Source organism: Alligator sinensis, unplaced genomic scaffold (assembly GCF_000455745.1).
Source record: "Alligator sinensis unplaced genomic scaffold, ASM45574v1 scaffold957_1, whole genome shotgun sequence".
Classification (NCBI taxonomy): Eukaryota; Metazoa; Chordata; order Crocodylia; family Alligatoridae; genus Alligator; species Alligator sinensis.
Window position 1 is genome coordinate 2,728,425 of NW_005842039.1, and position 10,270 is coordinate 2,738,694.

General features: G+C 42.8%; 1 protein-coding gene across 14 annotated transcripts in view; it reads left to right on the top strand.

The window, feature by feature from the left end:
* The window catches only part of CHRM2 (cholinergic receptor muscarinic 2), a 128,634-nt gene that overhangs the window by 115,963 nt on the left and 2,401 nt on the right, over positions 1 to 10,270 (top strand). For 7 of the 14 annotated variants that reach the window (XM_025202849.1, XM_025202844.1, XM_025202846.1 and 4 more), the window contains one exon: positions 6,466 to 6,584. The exons of 5 other annotated variants lie outside the window; for them this stretch is intronic. The gene's annotated coding sequence lies outside the window, so the exon portion shown is untranslated. Of the gene's footprint in view, positions 1 to 3,193; positions 3,289 to 6,465; positions 6,585 to 10,270 lie in introns of all 14 variants that reach the window. 2 more of the 14 variants (XM_025202851.1, XM_025202847.1) reach the window with 1 other exon arrangement.

Consider the following 10,270-nt stretch of genomic DNA (forward strand, 5'->3'; position numbering starts at 1 on the left):
TTTGAGCTCAAGCTTATATCTTGAAGAAAGATGGTGTAATTAAGGACCCTGGAGAGAGAAGGAATTCTCCTCCATAACTTACAGAGCAACAGCAAAGCTTCAGTATAGCTTCAGCTGCAAACATAAGCTTCAGTGATACTCCTCCTCTCCAGTTTCCCTGCTCTGGTTTGTCCCCAGACTGGCAGATCCACAAGGCTTGCTCTTAGCCTTGGCCAATATATAGAGATCAGTAGTAATACCTAACAAAAAGTACACCCATGAGGTGCAGTACTCATGAAAGGAGATCCCCAGCAAGTACAGAATGCAGCAGCCCATATCTTTACAAATGACTTCTTACCTGACGATATCATCCATAAGGATGAATAACGGGTTTTAAATTCTGAACTTCATTAACTAGAACATCTAAGATTTTCTAAAGTACCCTGGCGATGCAGATGCACGGTTCCCCGCTAATTTCAATGGGTGAGTCATGTCCAAATTCCCTAGGCATCTTTGAAAACATCAGCCTCATGGTGCTGATCTTTAACATATGTGGCATATAATGGTTGTGGCTCTCTGCAGACGCAAAGATAGTTTGAAACACCAATTTCTAAAATGGGGACTACTAATACAGCTTTAAGATGGTGCTGTAATTTCACTGTGTGCTGCAAATCCTTTAAAAATCCTGCTTTTGATCCTTCATTCCCCTGTAAATATTAATGTGTGCTGCTATGACCAGTGGAAAGCTTCACATCAAGAACAGTGGACTTCCCATTTATGTCAGCACAGGTTGTTGCAATTAAAAGGCATATCCCTACATGCTGAGCATGGATACTGTAATGTATAGACTCTAGTGATCAAGGAAGTAGCGGAAGTAACTATCCATAGTCAGGAACTGATATGTCCTTTGGCAGCAAGTCATAACTCCTAATAAGCTTACCCATTAAAGGATCCCAGCAAATAAAAAGGAAGGAAGGAAGGAAGCAGTTTCTCATTCTTCTTTTCTTTTATTTTCCCATCACTTTGCGGTACAAATGAGCAGGAGTGCATTTGGAAGGCAGTGAGATTAGAGACATTTTCTGGGGTCCTGTACTTGCAGTGGAAGCACATGTTAGGTGAAACATCAGAGAAATTATACATCCACAGTACCACCTCCTCTGTTCTTTTGCTTTCTGAGCTTCTGGTGTCCCATAATTCTGGGTGCCTGGATTTCCAGAGCCCCTGTGAAATAGAAAAGCTGTCTCTTTTTCAGCTTCCCAAAGCCAATCTTCTCTAAATAATACAGTTTCATTGATGTCAAGTGGTGAATTAGGCCTGTACTTTTTTATTGCCTTCTGCAAGTTCCCTCTTTTTGCAGACCTTGTTTGAGGACTGAGATACCCAGAGTTGCATGCAGTAATCCAGGTATAGTTTGAACAGAATTATAAGAAGACTCATCTCTCCCTGTGTGTGACTACTTTTTCACTAATCAGTGGCATGAGAGCTTTTTGCATGCAGCCCTAAGTAGGAATGAGGAGAGGTGTGAGGAGAGATGCACTCTGGTTTGGTAGGTCAAATCCAGTTTTGGTTTTGTGGATCAAAAAAAGTACATAAGGTTTTGCATGTTTGCCTAATATTGCCTCGTGTAGGAGCAAGCAAAAGCAAATAGTGTTATGAGATGGTCAAAAGAGAATGAAAATATTTTCATGATCATGTAAATGCTCCAACACTACCAAAAAGAAATGCATTTTGGAGAAGCTGTTTAGAGAACAGCTTCCAAAGAAGGTGTCCTCACCCACAGCAGAATAATAACAGCAACAGCAGGAGCACATTCCTAGTTAGACTCTAACAGGAGTCGTAGTTCATTTTCTGCTGCTTCCTGCAACTATGGAAACTATATCATTACTAATGTTGGCCTTTCCTCTGTGCAGTTTTGAGCTCCAGCTATAGTGCTCAAGTCAGTACATCAACCAGTTTTAGACTATTGGAAGAGCAGTGAGCAAGATGTAATTAAGTCCTGTACAACTCCCTCAGCTCTGAAGATAGAATTAAGGCAGTATCATCAATGCAGGCACTTGCACCCACTCATGTACAACTCCCCACTGTTCTTTGGAGTATTTTTTACATTTACTTTATTTTTTTGGTTGCCAGAGACACAATATACATTTGTGCTGTTAATTTTATGAAACAGTGACCCATTTACTGTTTAAAGACATGCCCAAAGAGTGCTTGCTGTGCCATTAAATACTCTTCAGGTGAAAGAAGGGAACTGATCAGGGAGAGTGTAGCCTCTGGCATATGGTTTTTACAGGAAGCATGCTGGTCTGGGGCCACACAAAGCCAAGGAAAAGAATGGGCATCAGAGCAAAATCAAAAGCATTCCAGAGAGATGCGTCTTGTCTCTAGCAGATTGCCCAACATAATCTATAAGGAAAATACTTCAGCTTCTTTGCTATGTGAGAACACTTCATGATTTTTTACCAAAAGAAAAGATTATATTTGTAACCTCTCATAAGTTCTTCAGCAAAGTCCATCAAGTTAATGACATTCTTTCCCGTGAGGCTGCAAAAAAAGTGCACAGAATGAAGTGTTATCTAGAAATTGCACAGCCCACAGATCAGTGCAGGGGGAATACAAAGACCCATCTTTTCTGGCGGCAGAAAGCAAATAGCCTATTCAGAAGTTTGAATTAAAAAAAACAACTACTAAAATATTTTTTTGCTCTTGCTTTGGGTCCTGAAATGTGCTCAGCACACTGACCCCAATCTAGCAACACACTTGCAGTCCTGGGGAGCCTAAATGAAGTCAACAGACCCAACCTGCAAATATAGACTGTCTCTTTCCTGAGAAGTCTCCTGGGCTTTGTACATTTTCCTAAGCCCCCAGGATACCATTCTAACCTCATCATATTAAACGTGATTACTAATACAAAACAAAGAGAGTGTTTCCCTAATAAAACCTTGATGTGCTCATCATATCAGTCAGATTTTTCAACACACACAAAATTATAGTAACTGTCCTTGTGAGGGATGTTGTAAAAAATTGATCTTCTAATTTAAGGTTTTAGAGTTGCAATTATGCTACAGGATTAACCTGTGCCTTAGGGGAGTGACAGTGTGGGGAAAACACATCGGGGGGCATTTTCCATTATTGCACTGTGTCTAGTGATGATGGTATCTAGTGATGATGGTAAGTTGATATACTTCAAGTTCTTGTCTTTCCCTCATGTATACAGATATCTGCATGTTATATTCAGGGTCTGCTTACTGGAGTACAACCAACATCCTGAATCTCACTGGTTTGCTTCATTGTGCCAGCTATAGTTCCCAGGTATTGTGACCCATAGTTTCTAAATACAAGTTCACTCCCCAGAACTCTGCCTAAATATCTCAGATGGATGCTAAAGAAATGTAAGAAAGAAAATGAGAAAGAGGATAATCTGTCCTCCCATGAGCTGTGCTGAGGCTATGGAGCTACTAAACTTAGTTCCCCATTTTCTTCATGGGAGGAAGGTATGGGGAGTGTGCACTGTGGTCCAACCTATCACCATTACTTCAATAGCTGCTCTTTTACCAGTCACAACAACAATTTCCACAAAGATGCTGGGCTTCTTATCTGGCCAGCAGTATTCATAGTGTGCAGCACCGCTACATTTCAGTAAGTTTATCAATTCTGCCCAACGACCCTTACATGTTAATTTTAGGCAGCTCCTGGTGCTCTTAACCCCTTGATTATCCACATATTAACACATTAAACTATTTTTAAGTACTCTTTAGGCTTCTTAAAGTTATGCCACTCCAGACTAGGGGCCTTGTTGCACATTGCAATTTGGCTTGCTCAGCTGTTTATCAGTGTCAGTGCTAGCTTGAGTTTGAAGCAGTCATATCTTAAGGCTAAAATCCTTCTCCGACTGTCCCCCCACCTGCACAGCTGTAACTTGCTACTAGGAGTCTGGTGAGCAGGGACCTGACTAGGAGCTACAGCTGAGTTGCCACTACAAGGCTGGTGAACCAGGACAGGCTTCTATCTCTACTCTAGGTGGGGGGAATGAGAGATGGGTTGTTGGAGGGGAGGGTGGAACATGAAGCTGGGAGGCAGAGAGTTAATAGGATGGGGGTGGGTAATGAAATAGGAGGTTAAAGAGAAGTGGGGATGGGAGAAGGGTGGTGAAATGAAGGAAGTCACCCACTGAAGGATAAAATAAAAGGAAATTTTAAAAAAAGAATTTGTTATAAAACTGTAAATCAAAGAAGGTCTTATGTTTTAGTAAATTGGGATTTGGGATTGGGGTACACTGGTCATGCTTCACAGAGTAATTGGGAGATGGAAATGGTGAAGGAAGGCATTTTTGTGGGGAGCTACTCCCCCTGCCCATGAAAAAAGCCCCAGCTTATTGGGACCTGTTCTGGCCCCCACCTTGTTCTTTCCCAGCCACGCTAGACTCCTGAGTCTGCCTATGCCCTGTAACCTGACTATCTGGCATGTGTTCTGCAGACTGTCTGCACAGGGTTGCACCACTGGGGGTAGGAAAGTCATATCCCTGGGGGTTGGAGAGGGAGATGGCTTGGTGCCAGAACTAGTCTGTGGGCAGTAGAGTTCAGGAGTGGAAAGTTTGTCCGTACAGAACAAAAGAGGAAGGGACATTGCATTCTAGGATATTGGAGGACTGTAACTTGGGCAACTCATCTGTGGGGAGTGGCTACACATTAATGGAACACAAGCTGGGTACCACAGATTAGAGATAAACTTGCCCTGCTATGATGTAACTTTAAGCCACCTAAAGTGTGCATAAACTAGTTTTAGGTGTTAATGTGTGGGTAATCCAGGGGTTAAAAGCTCCAGGAGCCACCTAAAATTAATGTGTAACAAAGCCCTAGGTATATCTCTGATCCAAGTTACCCAGCTTGTGTTACACTAACATGTAGCCACTCTAGGCTACACATTAATGTTAACATCTCACCCGCACCCCCTCTCCCACTGACCCAGATCAGGCAGGCATGCTGCCCCCCAAACCCACTGATCAGGCAACGGCCCCCTGCCCTCATCCGCCACCAGCCCAGATTGGCCCGCTGACCAATCAGGCCCATCATTCCCTGTCCCCCCAGCACCCCAGATCCCCACTCACCCCCCGTCTTCCTCCACAGCTTACTTTGGCTGCCAGCACTGCCCCAGGGGAGCAGGAAGGGAAGGGAAATCCACCTGCCCAGCCCCCACTACTACTGTCCAGGGACATGGGGAGAGGGGGGAACCTTGCTGGGCAGTGGGAGAGCCACCAACCCGGATCAGCCTTCTGCCCGCCCTCCCTCCCCCCACTTCGCTGGATCAGGCCCACTGAATATGATCAGGCCCCATGATCAGGCCCATGATATTCAATGTTTTCACATCGATACTATTGTGGTTTCATAACAGAAAGCTGTATGTTTAGAAGTATAAGCCTGAGAATTTATCCCAAAAAATCAAATGGATTTCTTTTCTTTACTGATCTGACTAGCAAATACGAAGTTACTATTAACTTGTTCCATCCAGGAAGAGCACACACCAACTGCTGCAGCTTCCTGAGCCTGACGAAGGGTTTTTGAACCCGAAAGCTTGCTTAACAACTATTCTCCAACCATTTGGGTTGGTCTAATAAAAGATATCAAATTCACCCAAGGAACCTTGTCTGCCAAGTTACTATTAAAACATCTATCATAATAACCCATATGGGCAGTGCCCAACTTTGCAAATCCACTGATATATGTGTGCATGAGCTTCTGAAAGCAACAGCACTTAACAGAGCAATGTGGCCAGCAACACATCAAGCTGCCTCTGACTTTCCAGCTTGAATGACATGTATCCATTTAGTTGGATAGACAGAGGGCAACCTTTGAGGAAAGCCCCAAGCAAGACTAGAACACAGGTCTCTGGAGCTATAACCGAACCCCTTAGTCGCTCGATCACCACAGAGCTGATAAGAAGTCATGATGAATTAGAGTGCCTCCACCCCTGGGCTTGCCTACTGAATTCCAGTCACACGTCAACACCATAATTAAGGATCTGGTCTATGTGACATGCTAGTGTTGTTATATTCCTGAAGCAAAAAAGGGCCTAGAAGTGACATGTGAACTATTGCTGGGAAAGTAACCATGGATATCAACAAGAGGTATCTGAAACCCATTGGAATTAATGAAAAAATTCTAACAGACTTTAATGGGCTTTGGATAAAAGGAAGAGATTTGGGGTTTTTTACATATGGTTTATTTGCAGTGCAGAGGACAACACTGGTGCTCAATTACTATACAACAGTTTTGATAAACTATTTGTTTTTAATAAAATGTTTCTCCAACCCAGATTGGGTTGCTTAGTTTCCATTAACCTGAGTGAAAATAGCATTATCTAATTTACATGGGCACAAACCAAGAGAGAGTATTGAAGTAAGCAGCAGCAGAATTTGGTCCAATATTTCTGTGCACCAGAGGAAAAAGTAAGTATCCCTTTAAACAGGATCCTATTGTTTTTGGTTTATAGGTGAGACTGACTTTTGCACTGCAGGAAAGCTCAGGGCAAAGAAAGAATGCTGTAAGAAAACATGCTTGTCGGGGAAAATGTTTTTGTGTTTAAAAGCACTCAGCAAAATCCTGTTTCTGGTAAGTAAAATTAGCTTGGGTTTCCCCCCAACCCTTGAATCAAATGAACTATTCATGAATAACTGAATTTCTCTGAGGAAGAAATGAGAGTAGAAAATGAAGTTGGGAAAGCCTAGGAATAGAATTGGCTATCAGATGACAATTCCATTCTATAGCAAATGTCAAAGTTTTGCTATTTGTTTTTGTACCACATTGGAATAAAAGTAAAATATTTGGCACATTTTTGCAAAATGGAATGATATGAAATGCCTGTTTGCAGGTTTAAAAGGTCTGGTTTTAAGTTAACTCCTCTCTCTCTCTCTCTCTCTCTCTCTCTCTCTTTGTTTCTTCCCCTCACCCCTCCCCATCCTTTCTGATCAGAGAGCCCTAGAGCTCAGAAATCCTCCAGTTAAAAACTTCACTGAAATCAACAAATTTCCAAAAAAGGTTTCACTTGGACAAAACAATATATTTCAACAAAAATATATTTTTCTAAAATTATCCACACCAGCTCCATTTGGAAGAAATTCTGAATATTCTATTCTTAAGGTTTTGTGTCCAAAAAAAGCTTTGTAATACATACAGCAATCATACAGCATTATTGATTCATGACGTGGAATCTTTTATTTTATACACTCTTTATTGAATTCCCTTTAGCCTATTCACAAGATACCAAACACATACCTGAATTAAAATGATCTCTCTCTCTGTCTCAACCTTTTTCTCCCTCCAATGTACACTTTTCTCCAGCCTCATGTCTAATATTCACTCATATGTCAAAAAACAAAAGTATCTGATGTTCTCACCACATATCCCACCACATATACATCTCACCATCCATCCATATTTTTTATCATTCTAATATAATAAAGGGCTTAGGCCATCTGTCTGTCTGTCTGTAACGCTCTTGGAGCACTCTGATTGGTTACTGAAACAACCAGAGTGCTCCAAGAGCATTCCGGACAGGATGTGGTGGCAGTGGCATGGCAGAGTATTGCCATTGCATGGTGGGGACAGAGCAGGGGGGCAAGGCCAACGGTGCTGGCCTGGCCCCCACAACACCCAGTCCTGCTCCCTGGAGGTGGTGGTGACGGAGCGGACGGAGGCACAGGGTGCTTGTCAAGGGGGGTGAAGGGGGCGGTGGAGCAAGGTTTCCCCCACACACACACACTCCTGGGAGGCAGTGGCAGGGAGGGGGGGGGGGAGGGGGGGTGGCACTCCGTCCCCACCTGCCCCTCACCCCCTACATCATTCCTGATGGGCAATTGGCTAGTACAATCATAACAATAAAGTTGCAGCATCTTTTACTCAGCTATGTTTACAGTTCTACAAGCCTTTTCCACAAAATCTCAGGTAATGGTAATATTAGAGAAAAATAGATAAGCACCATTTTTAGTCCATCATTCTTCATTTGTTTTAATTGAAAGACAAAGTTCAGGCAAAACATGCTTAAATTTGATGTAGTCCCCCAGCATCTCCACAAACCCAAGGGGTTCTTTGGGGGGTGGGGGGTATTAATTATGGTGAAAATCTATTATCCTAGTTATAAGTTATGGATTATATGGGTATGAAAGTGTATGTATACTCTATAAAAGGTATGTGTATAGCATTCTATATGCATGAACACATATACGTACAAGCATGTAGTGTTTCTGGACTTTAGGAAGGCCTTCAACACTGTCTCTCACCCCATTCTCATTAAAAAATTAGGCAATTGTGGTGTTGATGCCTACATGGTCAGATGGGTCACTAATTGGCTGGAGGACCACACCCAGAGAGTGGTGGTCGTTTATTAAAGCATGAAGGCCTTGTGGGCAGTGGGGTTCCCCAGGGCTTGGTCCTTGGGCCCACACCGTTCAATATCTTCATCAGTGACTTGGGCGAGGGGGTGAAAAGCACCTTGTTCAAATTCGTAGATGACACTAAGATGTGGGGAGAAGTGGGCACACTAGAGGAGAGGGACAGGCTGCAATTAGATCTGGATCGGTTACAGGGGTGGGCGGATGAGAACAGGATGGGTTTCAATACTGACAAGTGCAAGGTGCTGCACCTGGGGAGTAAGAACCAGCAGCATACCTACAGGCTGGGGAACTCCCTTCTAGTCAGCACAGAGGCAGAAAAGGATCTTGGAGTCATTACTGACTCCAAGATGAACATGGGCCGACAATGTGAGGACATGGTCAGGAAGGCTAACCGCACCTTGTCATGCATCCATAGATGAATCATGAGCAGGTCCAAGGAGGTGATCCTCCCCCTCTGTGCGACACTGGTCAGGCCGCAGTTGGAGTACTGCATCCAGTTCTGGACGCCACACTTCAGGAGGGATGTGGACAGCATTGAGAAGGTGCAGAGGAGGGCCACTTGCATGATCAGGGGGCAGCAAGGCAGGCCTTACAAGGAGCAGATACAGGACCTGAACCTGTTCAGCCTCCACAAGAGAAGATTGAGATGGGATCTGGTAGCCATCTATAAACTCACCAAGGGGGACCAGCAGGCAATGGGAGAGTCCCTGTTCCCCCGAGCACTACTGGGAGTAACAAGGAATAATGGCCATAAGTTGACTGAGAGTAGATTCAGGCTAGATATCAGGAGACGCTACTTCACAGTCAAAGCAGCTAGGATCTGGAACCAAGTTCCAAAGGAAGTGGTGCTCACTCCTACCCGGGGGGTCTTCAAAAGGAGGCTAGATAGACACCTTGCCGGGGTCGTTTGACCCCAGCATCCTTTCCTGCCCATGGCAGGAGGTCGGACTAGATGATCTGCTCAGGTCCCTTCTGACCCTACCAACTATGAAACTGTGTGCCCACACAAATACATGCACACATTTGCATGAATGTAATGTCATCTGTTTAATATCAACTACCAAAGAAGAATCTCTTGATCTCCCTGCAGTAGTAAATGTCTATCACACCAGTTGAATTGATTTTTTTCTTTCTTTAGTCACACACAAACTTTAAAGTTGTGTCTTAAAGTACCATTGCCTTCTGGAAAACTTTGGGAAATGTTCCAATTAGAAACAATCTGACTTCTGTACCACATCTGGCCTTCATGCTTTAATAATCCCTTGAGCACAGCACATAAATAATGTGCACTCAGAAGCTGCACACTTCTACTGCATTCTATTGATTTCAGTGGGATGTAGAAAAATGTGGTTGATAACCATAAGGCAAAAACAGATGCTAGTTTCTTGGTCATCTATCATGTATACATTACTAGTATTTTAAGTATTATTTATTAGGTAATGTCAGTATGTTGTACAGAACAAAAAGGGGATTGATAAATATGAAAAAGACTGGATTCTTTTTTGTTTGTTTGTTTCTTTGTGGTTCATCTGCTACCTTATGCCATAGATTTTTGTAACACAAATGACTTAGTCCATTTATGATGTCACAAAACAGGGGTTGAATTCTTTCTGTTAAAAGAGCATTTTTTTTCATGCACATGCATGTAAAAATGTACAGAACCACTTTAAAAAGCTTGCTGAAATTTGTGAAAAAATAAATGTAATATCATATATGCAGATTTGTTTCTAAATAGATGGCCAGACCCTGATCTGATAAGAGTCACTTAATTCTGTTGACTTCAATGGAGCTATGCAGATTTTTATCAGTAGAGTATCTTGTCAGAATTATTTTTCAGTTTCCCAAGCAGCGCCAACATCTTTGCAAACTGTGACAAAAAGTAATTGCAGTATATGAAAATTATGG